Here is a 24,068-nt window from a genome sequence, read left to right as displayed (position 1 = left end):
CTATCACATTTTTTGTTGAAATGAAAGATGCCCGTTTCTGTTTGCATTTTTGTTTGTGTTTTATTTTGCCTTGATTGCCTCGTGTTCGCAAGAATGTGTACACACTGTATGAGCTGAGCATGCTTACTTCTTTTTTTTATCAGTATTCATACCTTGTATCAGGTTTCAAGTTTTATGTATCTTCCCCACTACTGTAATGTCCAAATTTGGGCGCTGTAGGTTTTCGAATAAATAAATAAATAAATATATAAAATAAATGTACGTGTGTGTATCTATGGATGTATGTAAGTATGAATGTATGTGTGTATGTTTGCATGCGTGTATGTATGCATGCATGTATGTTTGTACGCATGTATGTACGCATGTATGTATGTATGTATGTATGTATGTATGTATGTATGTATGTATGTATGTATGTATGTATGTATGTATGTATGTATGTATGTATGTATGTATGTATGTATGTATGTATGTATGTATGTATGTATGTATGTATGCATGCATGCATGCATGTATGTATGTATGTATCACGGCCGGGCTCGACTCTCCTCCGGCGCTCCCTTTACAGCCTTCGCATTGGGGCGTCTTGCTGCCTGCCGCCGCAAGTTGGGGGTTGCGCTGCTAGCCCACTGTCGCTCCTCCGCCGCCAAGCGTGTTCACAGGCACTGTAAGCGCGCCGCAGCGCCGGTTGCAGCCACATGTGTGATAATTTGGGACGCGGAAAGGGAATGGTTGCACATCGGTGAATATGCGCTGTTGTCCAGTAAGCTGGCAGCATCCAACCTCCTAACGTTGGGCAGCACTCATAGCAGCGGAAACTAATTGTGGCGCCATGAAAAGATGTCGTGAAGATCGACCGCATTGTGGAGAAATGGTTTCGTGTTCTGCAGGTTCAACTCAAGGACCTAAAATCGCTACATTCTCATAGTAGTGCTGCTTCCTTCAAACGAGCTAGCAATATTTGGTCAATTGAAGTTTTATCGTTGAAATGCTATCCACTAAATAATCGGATCTACGATTTGTCGAGAGGGGATTGCAAAGCTGTATATAAATAATCCGGCCTCACCAATTTTTCCGAGAAATCAACCGGAAAAACTCGCATAGCGGAGTAAGAACACAGCACACAAGGAATATATTTTTATATATACACTGCTATTCAGTGCACATTGCCGGAGAGGCGAATGCACGCCTCTGTTTAATTAGACTGTAGAGAAAGCAAAGCAGAAAAGCCAGCTCGGAAGAGAAACAATCTGGAAGTTTTAGGTGGCTCGCCTTGGCCACACTCGCATAAGTATGCCGTCATTGGGTTTAGCGGCCAAATAAATTGTGTATCTTGCCCCTGAATAATTCCAAACGGCCGCACCCTGCTTTCTGGGACTTGTTTTTCTTCTTTTTGTGTGTGTGGTGGCGGGTGTCAGACAGTTGTCGGTTGTTACCTAGTTGTTATCTGCATCTTAACAACACGAGCTGTGTCAAAACATATTGCCATTTTGTCGCCTGACAGATGGTTATATACTATAAGGAATCTAATTTTTCGCTGATGTTCGCACTTTTTGTGTAATACATGCGCGCTTTTACGAATAAATGCTGACTGTGATTGCGAAGTTAAATGCACCGACGCTCCACTGGCGATTAGGCGCACCCTAGTGGAAAGCTTCGGATTAATTTTGACCACTTGGCTGCCTTAAACGTTCGCCGAAATCTCAAACACACAGGCGCTTTCGCTTTCTCCTTCCATCAGAAAAGCAGCTGCCATGGCCGGGAATCAAACCCGCATCCCTGAGCTATAAATAAATGATAGATGGAAGTAGCGCTTGTCCCGGTCGTCCTCCTTCGTCCTTGATGTATTTATTTGCGTTTTACACGTCTACATTAGGCATTTCTCGTGGGATGTGCAGCTTTTTTATTCATGTATAGTCATACGGGATATGCTTCTTTCCCAAAATTGTATAAACGTGGGCATAAAATAAAGCTTTATGTGGCACTGTGCGCCTCAAATCAGGAATGTTACAAGCAATATACGCGAACAACTTTTGCTGCGATCTTATTGCGTAAACAAGTGCCTTATGTATATATCGTTTATATACCAGAACGAAAAAAAAAATCTGGGCGATATCAGTTACACCAACTGCCCCGTTTCATGCGGAAATGCCACCGCGAAAGCTCAGTGGTTATGTTGTCGGCGCTCAAGCTGCCTTGCTCTTGCCTTGCGCGGAGACGCGGCGAAGCGGAGCTTGCGGTGAGGTGGGGCTGCCCTCGTGCGGTTAGCCCCCCCAACTACGCGTCAGAAAAAATTCCATGCACCGAGCCGGTATCGCGAAGGCCGTAAGGGGAGCGCGAAAGGAAGAGAGCCGCGGCCGTGGGATGTATTTATGCACTGTATGTATGTATGTATGTATGTATGTATGTATGTATGTATGTATGTATGTATGTATGTATGTATGTATGTATGTATGTATGTATGTATGTATGTATGTATGTATGCGTGCATGTATGTATGTATGTATGTATGTATGTATGTATGTATGTATGTATGTATGTATTGTAACGAAGAAGAGAGGTCCGGGTCAAGGGATTAAAGCTCAGGCCGAAATTCAAGCTGAAGCAGGGCAATCCCCACGGACAATCCCCACGCATCAAGGGTGCAGCATACGCAGCGTGATCGAGTTCAGTTCTGGCTGCCCCTGCTTCAGCTTGACTGTAAACGACATTCGCGTCGTTTACAGATCACGGCGCCGAGACACTCTGACGCCGATGCCCTATCTCGCTCGCCTCTGCCAGATTCGACGACGTGCCCCGATTCACCGGAGTCCATCGTCTCTGCGCTCACGCTTACTGACCTGACCCTTCACCAGCAGCAAGACCATTGGGTATCTTCTGTTATAAAGTACCTTACCGCCCCGACCGCCACTTCCCAACCTCGAGCACTACGTCGGCAAGCAGCTCATTTCGCTGTGCGGGAGGGTCTTCTATACCGTCGCAACTATATGACCGACGGAAGGAAATAGCTGCTCGTAATACCACGCCATCTACGAGTTGAAATATGTGCAGCTTTCCACGCTGACCCCCAATCCGCCCACGCTGGCGTCTTGAAAACTTACACTAGGCTTCGTCAGCGGTATTAGTGGAAGGGAATGTATAGTTTTGTGCGCAAGTACACCCGTGGCTGTGAGGCCTGCCAACGACGCAAGCAACCCCATCCAAAGCCTGAAGCAGACTTGCAACCTCTACCGTGCCCTTCACGCCCCTTTGACCGGGTTGGAATTGACCTTTACGGACCTTTACTATTCACGCCTTCTGGGAACGGGTGGATTATCGTCGCCGTAGATCATCTTACGCGCTACGCGGAAACGTCCGCGCTTCCCAGCGCTACGGCACGCGACGTCGCCCTGTTCCTTCTTCATCCCTTCATCCTACGTCATGGTTCCCCCAAGGAGCTTCTGAGCGACAGAGGACGAGTATTTCTATCCGAAGTCCTGGAAGCTCTCCTCAGTGAGTGCAAGATCGTTCACCGGACGTGTACTGCCTACCACCCGCAGACAAATGGTTTGACGGAACGATTCAATCGCACGCTTGGTGACATGCTTGCCATGTACATAGCTTCCGACCACTCTAACTGGGACGTGGTGCTTCCATTCGTGACTTTCGCGTATAATACCGCAACGCAAACCACCACCGGGTTCTCTCCCTTTTTCCTTCTTTACGGACGCGAGCCCTCATGCACCATGGACGCCATCCTCCCATGCAGCCCCGATGCCTCGGAAAGCAAGCCCGTCTCCGAGATAGCGCGACACGCCGAAGAATGTCGCAGTTAGCTCGTGCCTTCACGTCCAGTGAACAAAGTCGCCAAAAGTACCAACATGACCTTGGTGGGTCATCTCCGCCCTCTTTCCCCCCTGGATCTCTTGTTTGGCTATGGATACCGCTCACAACGCCTGGCCTGTCTTCGAAGTTCCTCGCCAAATATCATGGCCCATATCGCATCATAGAGCGCGCATCACCGGTAAACTACGTCGTCGAGCCGCTCACACCATCTGACGACCTTCGTCGCCGTGGCCGCGAGACTGTCCACGCCAACCGTTTGAAGCCCTACCACGAGCCCATCATCTCGCCCTCGCCATGAAGTCGCCAGGATGGCTCCTTGTCACCCGGGGGTGATTGTAACGAAGAAGAGGGGTCCGGGTCAAGGGATTAAAGCTCAGGCCGAAATTCAAGCTGAAGCAGGGCAATCCCCACGGACAATCCCCACGCATCAAGTGCGCAGCATACGCAGCGTGATCGAGTTCAGTTCTGGCTGCCCCTGCTTCTTCGGCTCCTCGAGCTCCTTCGGTCTCCGTCGCTTGAGCCCCTCGGTTCCTTGGCTGTCTAAATAAACCCCACTACAGTATGTATGTATGTATGTATGTATGTATGTATGTATGTATGTATGTATGTATGTATGTATGTATGTATGTATGTATGAATGTATGTATGTATGTATGCAGGTATGTTTGTATGTATGTATGTATGTATGTATGTATGTATGTATGTATGTATGTATGTATGCGTGTACGTATGTATGTATGCATGTATGTATGTATGTGTATGTATGTATCTATGTATGTATGTAGGTATGTATGTATGTATGCATGTATGTTCCCTGAAAACCAAGAAAACGAGCGCAGGAAACCGGTATGAGCAAAGCCTGACGCACAATATGTGGCGTACAATACACAATGCCACTAATTTCTGCTCCTACTGTAGTTGAAATAGTTCTCAAAAACGCATTTGGTCAGGTTCTTCATTAAGGGATGGGCGATACACTAGAGTTCCTGGATATCGCGTAGCTCTATACAGGAACTCTAATACAGACAAACTACAAGTTTGCTTTATTCGAAAGATTTCGTGTTTTATAGTGCCCCCAGCGCATGTCTGGAAGCAACGAGGTTTTATTCACTGAGAAATAATTCAAGCTAAAATCTTGATTCTCCCGCCAAACTGGGTGCTTTCATCACGCCTGCAATGACATCACACGAACGGGTCTTCAAGCTGCGGCGCAGCCTTCTTTACTGTTAGTCAACCCAGACGGCGCCACCATAGCGCGGTGGGCCGTTTTCTACATTTCCTTTGTTTTTGACTGTATTTGTACCGGGCTCATTTTTGTTGAGGTAGAAAATAGTCGTTCTGTGAAGCATGGTGTTCGCACTACAAATATGGTCACGTAAGACACCGTCGCTTACGCGAATCGGCCAGTGTCGTCTTAGACAACCCCTAAGCGCCGCAGTGCTGTGCAGCTAAAACAAGCTTAGTGCGCGCAGTACCAGCAGGAGTACGCATCGGTACTTCTATGTTTACGCGTACTTTCGCAACTTTCACTGTTTACCCCACCATGCTCACTGCTATAAAAATAATGTCCCTATTTAACCGCCAATAGCTCGTTCGGCAAGCTTATAAACCCTGCCTAATTGACGTTTGTTTTTGCCCGCCTCAGCCAATTGCAGACCTGACACATATGATATCATAGGGTCCGTTCCGAGAAATGAGCTGGTGGGTCGCATGGCCATTCCCTTTTTTCCTACTTATTTAGCTTATTTGAGCGAATTTTACATTTTATAGTTGCTGTCAGTATTAATCTAGCGAGGCAATCTTTCGAAGGAACCGAACTTGTGTTTTCTCTGCATGGACCCTTTACAGGGACCGAAAGAGGTTTTACCGATACATGGGTGCTCCCAATTTCAGGTAAATCAACGTCCTAGTAATCGCCCCCCTTCAAGACTTCTGATACGGCGACAAGTATTAGTGGAGTTACTGCAAATCAAAACAGCTAATTTTCGGCCGCGCCGCGATTACCCCCCGTTTTGTTCCCCTCCTCGCGCCGTTTGAACGTGAGTTCTCATGATGCCTCGCTTCTCAAGGACGTCTGCAAGAACATCCGGTGGCGCGCGTCTTCTGCTGCTGCAGTATTCTGCGGCTCAGCATCGCTTTGGACGGGGCTGTCTCACTTTCTACGTTCCGCTTGGGCTATTTTTATCATTTTGCATAATGACGGAGATAATGACGCTACTCATCATTATTCCCGAACAGGGAACTTTCCCTACGGGTTATCAAGAAGAAATCAAGATGGCTAGATTGCAAGAAAACCATGTGCCTACTATGTGTAATCTTACCCCGGGTGACGCCATAACAGTGCCGGCCACTCTCATTCGAAGGCTCGAAACATATGGATATCATCCTCCGGAGACCGAACGTTCTCGGCTGCCATCAAAGCGGACCCACATCTTCGGTATTCGCACGTCCTGGCACATTATAGACACTGGAGTAGAAACTTCCCCGCACCTCATCCTCAGTTAACCACTCTCCGGTGATTACAAACCAATTTCTATCTCCACAGCACCCTCCTACATGTTATCTACACCACTTCGTATCCCTCTCTTTCTAGTTTCTGTCCCACTCCCGGCACCCTGTCCCACCAGGTGTTGCAGTGCCAACCAACTCCAAACCTCGCCCTAATCCCTCCTCCTCTTATGAGCAGTTGATGGCTTCTCTGGGTATCCTGGAACAGTGATGTCCTACACTGGGCGAGTGCCCTGCCTTTAGCTCTGACACTTATCAACAAATGTTTCATTTACCTCTCTCTCTCTCTCTCTCTCTCTCTCTCTCTCTCTCTCTCTCTCTCTCTCTCTCTCTCTCTCTCTCTCTCTCTCTCTCTCTCTCTCTCTCTCTCTCTCTTTCTATCATTCTGATTGATTGTGGGGTTTAACGCGCCGACGCAACGCAGGCGATGAGGCGCGCCGTAGTGGAGGGCTCCAGATTAATTTTGACCACCTGGGGATCTTTATCGTGCGCCGAAATCTCGTACACACAGGCGTTTTTGCTTTTCGCCTCCATCAGAAAAGCGGCCGCCGCGGCCGGGAATCGAGCCCGCGATCTCGTGCTCAGCAGTGCAACGCCTTAGCCACTGAGCCACCGCGGCGGGTCCTTTCTATCATTCTTTCTATAATTCTAAATGTGATAACACACTGCAGGCACGCTTGCACTTGCCCTACCTTTCTCCTTTTGCAAAGTGCCCTAGGACTCAACTCGCCTGTTTCCTCACTTCTAACTCTGCTGGTGAAAGTTAGGGGGGACATCAGCACTTTCTTACCGAACACTCAACTGTCGGACGTCCACTAGTGAGTTGGTCCTTCAATAAACATTTCTGTGAACTGATTGTGATACTGGTGACCTGGCTACCTTCCGATATCCATCTTCGCGCACGCTTCAGGATGTGGGTAACCTCGCAACCGGACACCAGCTCCCACCTTCGCCAAGGACCTTTAGAAGATACGAAGTTCAAAGACGAAAGGTCGAACCCAAGGCCATGACAGTTACATAAAAAATGTTTTATCAGACGAACTGCAGTGAAAGGGATTGCGTGGTTCAACTTTTCAACTTGAAACTTTCAAGTTTATTTTCACATTTTTCCTCTTACACAACAAAGTAGAAAAAATGCTTTGTTAGGAACAGAAAGCTACATCAAAATAGCTTTATGTGGTCGCTGCCTATTTCTCGGCACCGTGGAAAACAAGCAATGCTTAAAATTAACATAAAATTCACCCGAGAAACGTGCAAGAAATTGTCATATACATGAAAAAACAAACACAAGAACCCATTTTGTTCAACATGTACACAGCCCACGTATGTTGGAATCATTTCACTGATGCAGTGAAGGTGTGCATACTCGGACCCCTTAAATAAAATTTGTCAGTAAATAAATGTGTGTTAATGTCGGGAAGTTAGGTTTAGGATAGTTCATGCATAATTTCGTTCGCCGTTGAGGAACCCGAAAACGCTGAAAACTGCAGTAAGCAGGCACAGGTAGGTGTAGCTATAAGCTTTGTTTCTACATGTTACCGAGCTTGCGTAGGCTGGAACAAAAACACACAATAGAAGCCGATACACAAACAAAGAAAGTACAGCAGCTGCAAGCGCATGAGTCACTGGTTACCGAAGGTCTGGTTACCTGAGTTCTCGACATGGCACTGGAGTCTTTGCCGATTACTTTCGCTGTCGCTAGCGTCTGTAGCCATTACTTTCATTTTTGTGAGTGCTACCTGACGCGTGACACCGCACTCACATAAATAATGCCCAACAATTCTCTCATTTCTCTTTGGCGCATTGATTTCTTCCGCGCGCCAAGGTAGTGCCATTTTTTTGCTCCGCCAAGGAAGTGCAGGACTGAGTGTGCGCCCCAGCATTTCAAGTTTCAGGGCAAGAATGGGTGGTCTCGCTGTGCCTGTACTTTAAGCGCCTCTGAGTTTATGAAGGCAAGAGCCTTATACTGCTCATTGGAAGGTTACCTTCAACGATCCTGGCATCAACAGGAACGGTACGAAAAACCAAAGCAGGCCAGAAGCGAACCAAGGCATGCAAGGTGTCTATAAGAGGAAAATAACAATTACCAGTGCAAAATATTGGTTGAATAGTGAGGGATAGTAATTATTATCGTGCTAGAAACAGCACGAACCGACTTAGTACCGAGAAGAAGGATGCACAGGACACGGCGCCGCGCCGCGTCCTGAGGCACAGCGCAGTGTCCTGTGCCTCATTCTCCTCTGTACGAAGTCGGTTTGCGCTGTTTCTAGCAAAATGAATCCTTATTAACTTTACAGAACCGAAACAAAAACTGGTTTGAATTCTAATCTTAGACATCGTCCCAACACATCGCATCTCGTGTGGACGTCCCTTCTTTAGTTTGTGCGGCCGCTGCAGACAACGCAGAGTAGTTTTCGTTATATCAGGCTTTATAAAATACGTATCGCCTTATCGACCATGTAGAAGATGAAAAGTGTGTATATTAGAGCCGTCTATGCAATTAAAACAACAACAGAGGCTTGCAAAATTTACTTCTGTGTCCCTTTAAAGGCGAAGCATAAAGGCTACCCAAGTAATACTTATCAAAGACTTCTTCACTGGTACATCGATCGTTTTTGCGCCTCTTTCTTCGCTTTCCGTTATTCATGTTTATTTGAAAAGGACGGGATTGTCTCTATTGTGCGATTCTACATACTTCTGTGATAATTAACTGAATGAAGCACCGAAGGATTAGGGTTTTACTCTAGCAGACAAACACGCACTGTCCATTTCACGGTGACTTTGCGGTGCTCCATGAATGGTAACTTTATTTTCTTGTACAATCACGATTACAGTATTGTTTACTTGGATGGGAAGTTGTATGGGGAGTTATCTATGGTACCTGTTGGGATAAAATGTCCCACTGGTAATTATTCCGTCGTTTTTGCAGTCGAGCGTGACAAAGTTTGTTGTGAGCTAGTCCGACAAAACGCATGTTAGATCCGTCTTCTGTACCCGTACTCCTACCACGGCGCCCATGTATTGGAAGCAAGCGAAAATTCCCAGTTGTTTACAACTCCGTGGTAAACTGATTAAAAGAAGTAAATGAAACTCGTCGTTATCATATAGTTGTCGTAGCGGTTGACTCTCATAAAAATTGTTTACGGATAGCTCCGGTAAAACTGTAGTCAAAGCTTCTTTCTGCAAACACACGCCTTCGACTGGAGCCCATGCAACCTGAAATCCCCAATACTTCACAAACCCATGGTCAACTAAATAAATGTTACACGTATACGAGATTTCGCATAATGATTGAGTCGTCTTAGCGGTCAATTGTAGTATGATTTTTCCTAGACTTTCCTAGATATTCACTAAGTTGAAAGCAACGAAGTTTTCTAAAAAAAGTTGGCTTGGCCGCAAAGCGTTTTATGTCAGCGGACATGAGTGAACGATCGAGGTTAGCGGCTGCAGCTTGGTTGCAAACGTCTTGGGAGAACAGTAGCCGACAGTATGCGAACAGACGCGGATTGCCCTTGTGGGTATTGGGTAAACAATTAACCGATTTGTCGTTTTCTCTTTGCGGAGCGCATGTCTGTTTCTCTCCCTCCGGCTTCCGTCCAACCAAGCATCAGAGTGTCTGGCGGATCCCACATAGTGCCCTTGTCGAGAACGAAACAGGCCACCAACTACTGCACCCAACCTAGCAAGAGGACTTAGCGGTATGTATGACAGGCGACGGTCGCGCCCATGGTGGAGGGAAGGCGCACCGTGGAGACGTTCCGCAGCCGCCCCGGCGTTGCGTACTGTCTATTAGGCCCCGCTCCAGGCCCTCTGGTCGTCGCGCGCTCTGGAGGCCCTCAGCGCTGACGAGTCGAGCCCGACCACGACGACATCATGGCCCGGCACGCGCGCTCGCAGCAACCGCGGGATCCCGCTCTTTGGCGCGGATTAATTAAGAGAGGGCCCGCCATCTGTCCGGACCTTTTTTAATTAAAGCGAGCAATAAATAGCGCTGCAGCGCGCAATAATTAAACGGCCGCCGAACAGCCCCATTTGTTACGAAATAACAACGCATCCCGACGGCATTCAAGCGCTGCCGCCCGCCCGCGCTCCTCTCCTCTCGTCGTTTCTCAGTCTTCTGCGAGAGCCACGCGACTTCACCACTCTCTCCCCGCCCGCCAAGCCCCGTTAGCGCGCCAACCAACCAACCAAGCAAGCTGGAACGATGCCATGGTACGACGCGCCACGCCGAAAAACGGTCGACGCATTGGCGAAGGTGTATGCGCTGAGGAGGAGGAGGAGGAGAAGACACGGACCCGCGACACCAACCGCGCTGCTTCTTCCCCGCGGCGCATCTCGTCAGCGGTTTTCCATTTCCGACAGCTCGCTGCTTGTTGTTTCGTGGACTGCGAAGACGAGGACGGAAGAAGCGGGGGCAAAATTGGTTCTCGGGGCCGTCTTTATTTCGACCCGGGAGCACGTGCCATTCTGCGAGGTGCTGCTTCCGCGGGACCTTTTGGGACGGAGAACACCGAGATTGCGTGAAGCGAGAGCGGTGGGGCTTGCTCGCACGGATTCGGGGCAGCACTCAAAGAAGAGGCAACAACGAAATGGAACACGAACCATGTGCTCAGCATTGTAGTGCGTGAAAAAAAAAAAACAAAAAAAAAACGGCCATAACGTTTTCTCTCCCTAATTTATTCAAGATGCTAAAATATGCGAACATTTTGTGCGACGAATGTTTCGCCCGAAAAGCCCGTAGGAACCTCTCTGTTAGCAAACCGTAAGTTCGAGAAGTTCTGTGCAAACGTCACGCGCATCCGTTGTTGCGTTATTGCGTAATTCGCCTGATACGGTGGCAGTGAGGCTGCTTTTAGTATGTCGATACTTTTCTCCCGATTTCCTAATTTCGCAACCGCAAATATCATTCAAATGAGCACCTCGTCTCTCGTATTTTGTACACGCTGATGTCGGAAACGCGTTTTGTTTGTAATCCTTGCTGGCAGACGCGTTAGTTTACGGTTGTTCTTAACGAGACAGCTTGCCTGACTCGTTTCCTTCAGTACTCTTCGGACCCGACAAGGAAGGGCTTCACGGCTCGTTACTTCCGCAGCCGCCGCGGCAAAACTCTCGTCCTTTTATACCGAAATTGTTTGCGGGCACAAGTTCCGTAAGTATTTGTTCTGCGTGGGAAAAAAAATGACGCAAAATTCCTTGATTCCATGCAAAAGCTTATGAAATCCATAACTTTCATATGCAATTTGAGTAGGTTAGTTATCAATGAGCACCATTTAAATAAGTGGCCATGAAGACAAAATGCAAGTTTGGTTCATTCAAAAGACTGCCTCGTTAGAATCATGCTGAAACCAATTTTAACCTAAACTTCGCTCACATAAGCTATATAATTAGGGAAAAAAAGGGAATGACCATGCGACCCACTAGCTCACTTCCCGAAACAGAACCTATGATGGCATACCCGGCAGCTCTGCGATGGGCGGAGGCCGGCAAAAGCAAACGCAAAGTAGTCAGAACTTATAAGCTTGCCGAACGAGCTATTTGCGCCTAAATTTAGGGCACATTCTTTTTATATCAATAAGAATGGTGGGGCAAAAAGTGGGAGTTGCCATTGCCAAAGAACACGTAAACATAGAAGTACCGATGGGGCTAACAGTGGAAGTTGCCAAAGCACACGTAAACATAGAAGTACCGATGGGTACTGCTGTTGGTACTGCGCGCACTATGCTTCGTTTAGATGCACAGCACTGCGGCGCTTGGGGGTTGTTTCAGACGACACTGGCCGATTGACGCAAGCGATGGTGTCTAACGTGACCATATTTGTCGAGCGAGCATCGTGTTTCACGAAAATATTTTTTCTCCGTGAACAAAACCAAGCCAAGTTTGAATTCGGTCACAAACAAATCGAAGGCAGACAACAGCTTGCAGCGGTGTGGAGGCGCCATCTAGGTTGACTAACAGTAAGCAAGTCTCCGCTCCACACCAAGTTTAGCTGAAAGACCTGTTCTTATGATATCATTGCAAACGTCGTTCAAACACACGTTTTGGCGCGAGAATTAAAATTTTAGATTAGATTGATTAATTTCCCAGTCAATAAAGCATCGTTAGCTTCCGGACGATCGCAGGGGGCATTATAAAACACGAAATCTTTCGAATAAAACAAACTTGTATTTTGTCTTCGTGGCCCCTTTAAGGATGTGTAGAGTCTCGGGTATAGTGTAAAGGTTTCTCAGAGATTTACGCCTGTGGTACCCGCAACAGCCTTGTCGACGTTCGCAGCGCCCTCACTTGTCAGCGCTCCAAGCGCTTGCACCCTAGGTTCCTCCGGCTCCTCGAGGCAGCGGTCCCATCGTTAAGACAAGTTTTCATTCACCATTTTTTACTGAACTTTGGAAAATAAGAAACTGCGTAGGTGCTGAGGCAAAAAAGGCCACTGTAATATACGCATTACTAGTCCACAAGCGGCAGGAAAAGAAGCACTATACATGCCTCAATGCGTACACAAATAAATACAAATACGCATACAAACATTTAGCGTAACAAAAACATGAAAATAACACATACTACAAAGATATATAATTGAGCATAGATACATGGTTTTTCGCGTAACAAAAAAATGGTAATATAAAATATTATAATGAAATATAATAAAATAGTAATAAAAAGCTTTGAATTCAAGGAAAATCGTTTCAGACAGTCGTTGAGTATACAGACACTGAAGATCAAGTAAGCAATCTTGTTGAATGTATTGAAGTGTATTGGCATAGTTTCAGAGCATATGGATGAACCACATAACCTTCCTTTGCATGCGATGCAAACCTGCCATGAACGATTTTTACACAACTCCCCATACAAGTAAACAATACGGTCATTGTGACTGTACACAGGCAAAATAAACTTGCCCTTTTATTCTCGCAGGCGACAGGACTCTAAGTTTACTCAACATGCCAATGTGTTGCGCAATATTACGTTTTATAGAACTAGTATAACATCCCCAAGGAAAGTTTTCATTAAATAGCTTGTGTTCGGAAACTCGTTCCAAAGGTCTAGATTTAAAGGAAAGTGTTTTAGTAAAAGTAACACTTTTGTTAACAGAGCATAAAACTATATAATAGAACAGACAGGCTTTAGAGCTATGAATTTAAGGAAACAAGAGACGACACGTTCGGTGATGAAAAGAAGACATTTCTGTCATCGGCAGACAGCACAATAACCGGCGTTTGTGGGATAGAAACTATGTCAATAATATGCAAAACAAATATTATTGGTCCTAAAATTGACCCCTGTGGGACACCAAATTTTATATGTTCAGTATCTGAAGACACATTATGAAAAACTAGAAACTGCCCCAGATTAGATAAATAACTCCGTAGTTCGAGTGCAATACCTCGAGTACAAATTGCTCGAGTGCAATACCTCTAATGACGTAATTTGGTAATTTATCAAACAATGTCATGTTTAATCGCAGCGAACTCCTTACTAAACGATAAGAAAATACCAATAGTGTAAGGATATTTCTCTGTGTTATCTACGTTTTTCTCTAATATTTAACAAAGCCATCTACGTCGATATCTTTCCCTGAAATCCATACTGATTAGCTGATATAACATAGTATTTATGTCAGTGACTTGTGGTACGGGAATTACTAGCTTTTTCTGCTATTTTAGGGAAAAAGAGGAGTACAGATATCAGCCTGTAATCACAAATACAGTCAAAGGGACCAGACTTGTGTAAGACAGAGACACTCGCCACTCGCCACACAAGACGAAGGTCTCTCCCCTTGACTTCTAACCGCTCTTGTCCTGCACTGCACGAGCAGAGCAACAAGGTTACAGTTTTTTTTTTTTATTGCGAAAGTTTGCTCTGCAGCATAAAACGGAGGAGGCGAGTGTGTTTAAATGTACGTAAACAGGAAGTTTTCACTGAGAAAGTCTAAAAGGCTCCGGTGATACGGCCCAAAGAGCCAGCGTCTGTAGTCGGGAGGCCGGCCTGGGTTGAGTTAATACAGGGTGATCAATGTTAAGTCGACAGATTTTTAAAAAATTAGGCGCTTAGATGTACGTGAAGACCACCACTACAATGAGGTTATGCGCCAAGGGGGACACACAATGGGGCGGTAGTTATTTATGTCGGTGGCCCAATTAACTAAAATTGAATAATTAACATTTTATCGGCTGCAGTAAGCAGGCATGTCTGTATTGAAAAGTTAGACGCAATATTGTTTATATGTTCTGCCATTTGGAAGAATTCTTCTAGCGCATTCGTACTGCGAGATATCGAGCTGCGAAGTTTAATTGCCGTTCGCATGATTACACATCCTAGACAGTGAAGACCGACGCAAAGCTCCTCCCTTTTGTGAGGCGCCTGCTGTGTACGGTGTTTAGTTTGCCAACGGGGTAGCGGCATAGGAAAAAGTGATAACTGGCACCATTTCAGCCTTGGCTGGCGTTATCGAAATCTGCACTAGGCGGAACCGTTATCGAAACACAGAACAAAACGGAGGAGCTTTGCGCCAGTCATCGCTGTCTAGCATGCGTAAACATGTTGTTTTGCAGAACCGAAACCGAAACTTGTCTGAATGCTAACCTTCGACATCGTCCAATCAAGGTGCATCTCCTCCCGTCGCCACAGGCTTTAGTTTGTGCGGCCGCCGCAAACCGCGCATGGTAGTTTTTCTTCTTTCGCGCTTTGTAAAATAATTACCGACTTATCAAGCGGATAAACGATGAAAAGTGTGGTAATTTGAGCCAGTCTACACAGTGCAAGCAAAACCGGGAGCTTGACAAATTCACTTCAGTGTCCCTTTAAGCAGATATTCAAGTCCGCTGATGATTGTAATGCCATGTTTAGGCAGTTGGCTGTTTGACACTACGCTCCTTCAAGTGAACCCTGAGCATTGGAAAGAAGACTTGTTGAGTCTGCGCGTCTTTATTGTAGACGCAGTTTCCTCGGCCTAAACGCAGTGGTTTTACCTTTTCGTAAAAGAACCGATGCAATTTGTATTTCAAATATCAGAGATCTCCTTTTACAGCTATTGCGAGCCAACATTTTACGCTAATTGTGTTATGTTTCTGATAAGGAGGTTGACATGTATGCGCAACGTAACCGACGTATTTAGGTTATGCATTTGGGCGCCAAGTTATATGAAAATATCTGTCCTACAGCGTTCTGAAGGTATTGCTTACGATTAAAAGGTTGGTAAATATGAGCAGCATCACCGATGTATTTGTGTGCGACGATAGTACTCTACGTCTGTTATTACTCTATGGAAGCGGTCCTCGAATAGGGCTCGAATAGGTCCGTGAAGCCCTCACCAAAACTGCGGCCCGTACTGTCATATTTAGGCCTGATTGTCGCATTTTTGCGAAACCTTGCAAGCAACCCAAAAAATAAAAAACGGGATTTGCTGCATAACATAGACGTGAAACTTCGCGTAGCGCAGTGTCAGTGTCGGATTTTCGCGCAACACAGCAACTCTGCGCAAAGGCCAGGCACATAAAGGCAACAAGATGCATATTTGGGCGAGTTGGCCTGCATGTGTTTATGTTGGAGTAGTACACCGCAAGCAAAGGAAGGATAGAGGAAGAAAGTACAAGAAGGGTGTGCTGTCTTGTGCTTTTTTTCCTCTGTCCTACCTCTGTTTTGGCTGTGCCACCTTCATATGAACACAAAAGTTCTTATATGGGGGTGTTGGCGACTTTATGCTGCAAGGGGGAAATTGTTGACAATATAACAATAAACAGCATAAAAGTCTCCGAATAGGTGGCCGTTAAACGGGTGTATGGAAGGCTTTGAATACAAGTTCAGATTGTTTGGAAGCATGACCCATATCAACCGAATTTATCATGACACCTCCCGTAACTTTTCAAAGCCCAAAAAAGTTCCCCCGGCCTGAGAACCACTACTCTATTGGTGTGCAGTTTTTGAACAGTATTTTGCCGTGAGCTGAATTCCGCTTCAGAGAATGGGAAGAGAAACAGGATATCGCCACCCCTGCCTTAAAGTTCTTCGCCTTGGAACTGCTGTTCCAAAAATACAGGGCCCACACCCATCTATACACGGATGGGTCTGTGACAGCTAGCTCATCGGCTATAGGAATCTGGTTCCCGTCCTCCTGTACCGCCTTCAGCGCAACGCTTAGCCACAGGACGACATCCATGGTCACCGAACTTGCCGCTCTGCGGGCTGCTTTCGCCTACATCATCGAGCAACCAGCACGTCAGTGGGCAATCTTCACGGATTCTCGGGCGGCCCTTCAGTGCTTAAAATCGTACCCGAAAGAACAGCTTGTTTTAGACATCCATGCATTGCACTTACAAGCTCTAAATGCACACCATCATGTAGAGCTTCAGTGGATTCCTGCCCACTGCGGTATAACTGGAAACGTCAAGGCGGACACTGCGGCATCGATAGCGCATGATCTGCACGGGCCAGTGATACCGATACCGTTCTCCAGAAAAGATGCTTCTGCCCTCGCGTCCAAGGCTGCCTGGAGATTTCAGCGATCCATGTGGGCTGTTGCGCCGCATAATTACGCGCCGCTTCACTCCATAGACCCGCACGGGACCTTTAGGATGCCTGAAGGACTTTCCAAGCATGACGAAGCGGTTCCTCACCGTGTGCGGCTAAATGTCGCTTACACCAATTACTTTCGATTCAAGACGAAACAGGCCACATCCCCCTTGTGCACTCTTTGTGACGTGCGCGAGGACTTGAACCACGTGCTATGTGAGTGTACGCGGTATAGAGCCGCCAGAACGTCCCGTTTAGTGTCCTTGGGTCTTCCGCTGTCTAGAGGCCTAACTCTCAGTGACGTGCTAGGCCCTTGGACGAACTCTAAACGAGCATCTCGAGCGACAAAAGCTCTACTCTCTTTCCTGCGAAGCACAGGACTTGATCAGACTTTTTAAACAGGACTCTCTTAATGAGCGCGCCAGCTTCATCACAGTCATTATCATCATCCTTCATCGATTTCTTCTTTTTTTTATACATCTGGTGTAGCAAGCTAGGCGCCTTGGCCAGGCTAACCTCACCAGTATCATTAAAGACTATTCTCTCTCTCTCTCTCACACACTCAGGACCCGTCACGTACGTTATGGCGAAAGATTTATAGGTTGATTTCCCGCTATGCGTATGTCTACATCACTCGGCCCCGAGCTTCCGGCGGCAGTAGTCATCGTAACTGACCAATCCACTTTATTGGCAATAGATAATTTGAACGGGAAAGTTGACGCCAATGGCATGAGATATGTGGGCGGGTATATCGATGTGTCAACCAATGCGGTTTCTCCCACGAACGCAGGTACGACACCGGCATTTCTCAGAAAGGGCAACGTAAGGCTTAAAAAGTCCCACCGAGTAATAGGCACCAAAAGACAGACCGGAAAAATCAGACACACTGTAGTCCGTATATATGCTTCGCATATCAAAATTCAAAGCATGATGAGACACCATTACTAGCCATAAACCTCGCTTTGAAACCTGTTTGCTACGAAAGAAGTCGGCATGCACATTTGAATGGTGAAGCTCAACACTGCGCTGTGCTACACGTAGCATTCACTTTTTCCACTCTCGATGCCCAAGCTCAACATACCACGCCATGAGGTAAAAATATAATGGAAGTTACATTGCCGGGTGTCTAATAATGCCAGAGCATCTCGTCCCTCTGATTCGCGAACTTGATGGTCGTCCCGATGCGCCCATCTTGCTCCGGCTACAGAAGTCCGTCATGCGCGGTTTCACACGTCCCTCGTACAACGCATAGGGTTTCTGACTATATACCCTATAGAAAGGGATCTGGTGCTTGCTTCAATGCGGCTTACATCAACGCTGTCTGTGTCGTTAGGGGCCTTATTGGCTTGGCTTCATCATTGACTTGGATTTAAACGCTTTAGTGGCCGTTATAATTAAAATCACAAAAACGCTAAGAAGAGTGTGTAATTATACAATTATCAAATAGAACACGCTGTTTTAAAGCTAAAGAAAAAAATGGCCGAGTATCTGCTCCTTTCGTTACAAATTTCGACGAAAGAGGATAGTCAATTGGCTCCCCTGCCAAGTATATGCTTCCCTTCTCTTTCCCACTCACCTCTCATGCTGTCCCTCTCCCGTCTCGTTCTTCCCAGATAACACGCTAGAGGTTTGCTCAAGTCAGTTTAAATTCACCGCGTTCCACTGCTCCAAGTCGGGTGCCTTGATGCCAGCGTTGCCGTACGGCAGAGACGCGCGTGAATCCAGTCGCCCTACTACAACGTTTATAGAACCACGTTGCCCTACTTCACGAGTGTTTCAAGCGGAACGTGGAAACTAACTAGTTGAACCTTTCGTTGCTGTTTCCGTTTGATTTCTTAAATGCCGCCGGGAGTTATAGTAGCGCGAACAACAGCAGGCGACCGTTTTCTGCAGTTCATGTAGTATTCCATTTGCTATCGCAGAAACCAAGCATCCATAAATTTTGTAATAAAGGAACAATGCAAATGTAACTTATGCATTGATTTTCTGCCTTATATTTGCGTAATGTTTTGTTCTTGGTCAACAATATTGGCAAGTATGAACATTGCCACCAGACTTAGACGTTTATATTTGGCTGTGACTATATAAGAATATTGCGCAGCTGCTGTTTCACTTTTTCCGGGTGGCTGAATCGAGTCACAGGCAGACAAACAGACAGACAGACAGACTGACATATAGACAGACCAAAATTTATGCGTTTAAGTAGCCCAAAAAAGATTATCGTCTTTAATAAAAATTAAAGCGCATTCTTTTTAGTAGGAGGCTCGCGCAACGGTTATGGCTATTATTCTGCAGACCAAGCTGGTAGTTAGCAGCGTAAAATTCTGGGAGAAACTCTTTAAAGACTCTTATTTTGCGAATATTTCAAACAACAAATTGTTTGAAAAGCTCATAAAGATTTTATGCGTGTACGTACGAAAACGAACACTTCGCATTTGTAACGTTTTGTTCGGTTTTTTTTTTGTAACAGACCGTCTGCTACAACGTTCGCAGCGGCAAATTACCCGCTCAATCGGGATGTCCGGGCGCTATTACCATACGTACTGCTACTGCAAAAAAGAACCTGGAAGCGCAATCTCCTTACCACAAACTAACATTTCTACAGTATGGGATTGTACTTATGCAAATATGTACTGATTGTCACTCGCCGGCTCTGGTCCTTCAACTTGCTTATAATGAAGCACAGCTGTCTTAGCCTGAACTATTGGAGCGAATACCGAGTTTCCAAGCAAAGCGAGAGAGGCGAAGCGAGTTTCAGCCTCTTCCGCCGGAGCGGCTACGTCGTAGACATATCACTGCATAGTGAAGAAAGCAAACGCAAGAATACTCTTAAGAATCCGATAGACATACCAAGTCCTCAGCTGTGGTTATCCCATAAGGCCATAACAACCCCTCACCGACATGAATTCCCAAAGGAGTTTCCTGGCTTGTATACTTACGAAGAAACTCTATGGTACAGCGTGCCAACCGTACTTCGCGTTCTATCCGTCTCACTAAAAACGTTTGCTCGCTTTACCAGCAGCATTGGCAACCTCTCGCTCCTTTTGTTGCCCACCAGTATTGACAGGATTGTTCGCGCAATAAACGTAGAAATAAAGGTACAGAAACTAGCATAAATCCCTCGGGAAGCGTTCCGCATATACAGATTTTTGTGAGTACAGAATTCATGCGAAGTATTACGCACCCAGGCGCCACACAGATAATCATTCCAAAAATAAAACTATCAAATTATTTGTCAGAATATAACGATTGACACGGTTTTGCTGTGGCTTCCTTAAAGCGCGAATTATGGCACCATATTGTAACGAGAAGACGAGGAAGTGGACTGTGCAGCCTAGTGCGATGGGCATCTTACACCGACGAAGACGAAGACGGTTGGCGTGGGGTTATCGCTCGTGCTGTGATGGCCGAATTGTAAATAGCTTGCATCTCTTTCTGTAAATAGATCGCTTCAGCATCGACCATGGTTCATGTCGTCCGTCCTACCGCCACGTAACATGTTTCGGTGGAGGTGCGGGGTAGCGTTATGTAGCGTTATGTAGGGGTTCGCTACTCGTAAGCAATTAGTTTAATGCCAGAATTAGGCTTAAATCACAGAGCTAATGGCGATGCCAGTACTGAGCGGGACACACAAACGAGTTTTGTCTTCTTTCACTTCCATGCGCCAGAACACGCGCATCTGGTTTCGTGCTGTGATGGGATTGGCGGCATTGATAGTCTTCAGTGTAGAGCTCCTTTCTAGGCTGTCGCTGAATCGATGGGCCGTGGCAATATGTTTTCCGAGTGTTTTGCGCATAATCCGCATGTACGAAATCCATACGGACCATGATTTGGCGTTTCTGGCGGTCGTACAGAGTTAAAACCGGAGCCGAAATTCGTTAACGTAATAGTGCCCTATATTGTTAAGGGGAAGATACTAAATTTGCAAGATTCGTACAGTTGGATACAGGCACCGGGCATGACGAACTAGGCTGAGTGCGAGAGAGAGAGCGGGGATGATAATGACCTGGGAAAATGATGATGATCGCAGTGAGTCGCGTAGATTGTCCACCCTATACCAAGTGTCCTCTTCGCCAAAAACATAACCACGCCTAGTAACAATATTATCATGAGTTGCAGACTCTCATCCCTGCTTTTATTCCGGTCATTTGTCAGCCAAGACGAAAGTTTTGTAGTCCGGTTATTCATATTTGTAGTCCAGTAATTTCGCATATCCGGAACGTTTCAGGTGGTATTACCAATAGATTATACCTTGCTTCTCCACATCTCTTGAACTCGTCACCGCTGTCCATCGCCGTGCGTTTTTCCAGCGATGACACGGCTACGCTACCCGTCATTTGAGCTGGCAGCCACCGCTGTACCTCTGCGTTGCGATTCGGAGGTGGCGGGCTCATCGCATATCTCACATTGCCTTTCCCACAACAGTTTCTGGCGAGCTTCTACTAGCGGCAAGACGCGCGAGAGCATCATTGCGGCCCCCAAACGAAGAACTCGCTGGACAAGAAGCTCAACTCTTCAGAAAAATTCAGACCAAACCACTCTCACCCAGAAATCCTGGTGGTCTAAAATGCTGCGCTACAAGAACCCGAACCAGAACGAGCACTTAAAGCTCTGCAGAGAAAAGCATTATTGTTTCACGCAACAAGGATGCCCTCGCTTGTGAGGGAACGCACCTAGCAGCTCCTCCTCTCCCCCACTGACCTCCATTAAATTAAATGCAGCAGTACCAGCCGGCACCTCCGTACAGGATCTGCCCGACCAGATTGATAGAGAAAGCAAAAACTGGGTCCATCGCCACTACGGCCTTGTAATTGAGGTTCCATCGGTGGTTCTGCTCGTCTCTACACCCCTTCACCCCCCTCTGTTTTCCTCTAATAGAATTTGATGGTTGATCTCATCGGGTATTATTTCTCGGATTTGCGACCCATCTTGTAATCCATACAACGTGAGCACGCCTGCGCGACTGGATTAGACAGTGTGCAGTTGTCTCTTTCACTCAATCAACGCCACCAGGCCTGCGCTCAACAACACCAGCGTAAGTTTAAATGGCGCGCCACTCCCCCATCATGCCACGCGCGCTTCCCCCTTAATATACACTCGCTCCTTCGCTCGAGGCAAGCGGCGTGCGAGCGAGAGGGGAGAGTGAGTTGCTCCAGCCACGCACTCAGATACAACTCCATCTTCCGACAGGGTGATGGAAGCGGCTCCACTTCGTTTCTTTTGCAGTAAGCTGTCTTTCTCTTAACAACGAAGTCGGCTGTCAGCCCCAAAAGTTGTTCTACTTCCCTTTTGTCTTTTGTCCCTGCCCCCGTAATTCGGAGCGCCCTTTCGAGAATAAAAACAAACAAGCCCGGAACAGCGCATTGATTGGGCGCACTAATAGACTTTCGCTTTCATTACCCAAAGTTTGCATGCCCTGCTTCAGCTGTTATACATTGGTAGATTGGTTCAACGACGGCCTCCTGCCTAATGTTTGGGGCGTCGGCGGTGACACCTCTTCTTCGAGCCACCGCCACGACCGTCCTTGATGGGAGCGGCAGCCGAACGCGCAAGTCTCGAGACAACGGGTTTCCGCCCCGCGCCCCGGGAAATGAGACCCCGCGTCCGGCCGGGCGAAGAAGAGAGACGCGTTGGCCAGAGGGCGAGGTGGCGACCTCCTCCTCGCGTCCGGCCACCGCCACCATCAACAGGTGCCTCGTTTTTCCGACGCGCGCCACGGTTAATTACCCCGCCGGAACGACGTATTTAATGTCTCCGTGTCGACGCGAGGCTCGGTCTGACGACGCGGGCCTAATGTCGCGAGCGGGTACAGCACGCCCGATGATAAACAGAGGAAGGAAACAGCCTTTGCGAGGGGAACGCGAAGACGTTACCGCCCTTCGCGCGGCGCGAGCGTTGTTTCTTGGGCGCCCGCCAAGAAAGTCAAGACGCGAGCGCTGGTGTACGGGACGTCGCAGACCAACGCGCGTGTCGCGGTGTGCGATATGCTGCTGTTTGGAAATTGCGGCGACGCGGACGCAACTTCCTCCCGCGTAATAATGCCGCTTTACAGCGAGCGTTGACTAGCCCGGGCCGCATCGAGTGCAAGCGACAAAGATTAGCCCACTTCTTGTGTTCAGGTTTTCTTATCGGCTTCCGATTCACTGTTGAAACGCTTTGGTTTAAAAGTGCATTGATGCTAGAACGGGGGCTAAAACGTAAGGGCTTCGTTAATGGGCCGCCGGGACAGTTAGTTAATATACTGCGGCCACCGCAAGAGAAAAGAGTTCTGGTGATACAATCTTAACAGCCCATACATCTGCAAGGGCTGGAATAGACCTAATCGCGTTCTTGTGTAATCGTTGTTAGTACCGATAAGCGCAAATATCGACGGACGGATGCTTGAAGGTATGGGCGCAAATGTGGGAGAGGCAGCCTACAACTGAAAATTTAATTTCCTAGAGACGTGTGCGCCCGTATAATCAGGTGGACGGAAACCGCAAGTAAATAAAAAATATAAAAGCAGGTTACAAAGCAGGTCACAGGTACATTTTGACATTTGTTGATGCAACGGGCAGACTGCTAACTCTGTTCCACCCCTGCCTTCAATCGCCGTCGCACGGGTATTTCCGCGGCACTGTGAAAAACAAACAATATTGCTGAGCATCAGGACCCGGGTTCGATTCCCGGCAGCGGCGGCCGCTTTTCTGATGGAGGCGAAAAGCGAGAACGGCCGTGTGTTCGAGACTTGGGCGCACGTTAAAGATCCCCAGGTGGTCAAAATTAATCCGGAGCCCTGCACTACGGTGCGCCTCATCACCTGCGTTGCGTCGGCGCGTTAAACCCTACAATCAATAAACAATATTGCGATATCTTGACCGTCGATATTGGCTTACATCCGGCGCTGGTCAAGCTAGTAAAACAACGGGTTGCCAGCTGGACGTTCTTGAGAAAGAGACAGGGACTCGGGTTCCGGCTCGTTCTCAGGCATTCTCGCTTGTCCCTTGTTTATACACGGTGTCCCACGTGACACCGAAATGGACCTTTTTCAAGTACGCGTCCTCCTAGCTGCCGGCGCGCTTTTGCCCTCACTGTGACGCAAATATTGCAGCAACCAGTATTCAGGAGTCGCGGTCTAACAAAGTGTTTTAGCCGCGAGCGTGTCACGACATTTGCAACGAAAGGAGCAGATACGCGGTCAATTTTTATCTTTGCTTTTTCTCTATTCTTCATGACTGCCTCACTGGTAG

At 47.1% G+C, this 24,068-nt stretch overlaps 1 protein-coding gene across 3 annotated transcripts in view; it reads right to left on the bottom strand.

Moving 5' to 3' along the window:
• LOC144158403 (agrin-like) overlaps positions 1 to 24,068 on the bottom strand; it is a 289,317-nt gene that overhangs the window by 128,497 nt on the left and 136,752 nt on the right. The window lies entirely within an intron of this gene.

This window comes from Haemaphysalis longicornis, unplaced genomic scaffold, assembly GCF_048455015.1.
Source record: "Haemaphysalis longicornis isolate Haplotype H1 unplaced genomic scaffold, Haemaphysalis longicornis Haplotype H1 scaffold_10, whole genome shotgun sequence".
Taxonomy (NCBI): Eukaryota; Metazoa; Arthropoda; class Arachnida; order Ixodida; family Ixodidae; genus Haemaphysalis; species Haemaphysalis longicornis.
This window is presented reverse-complemented; position numbering and strand designations above follow the sequence as displayed.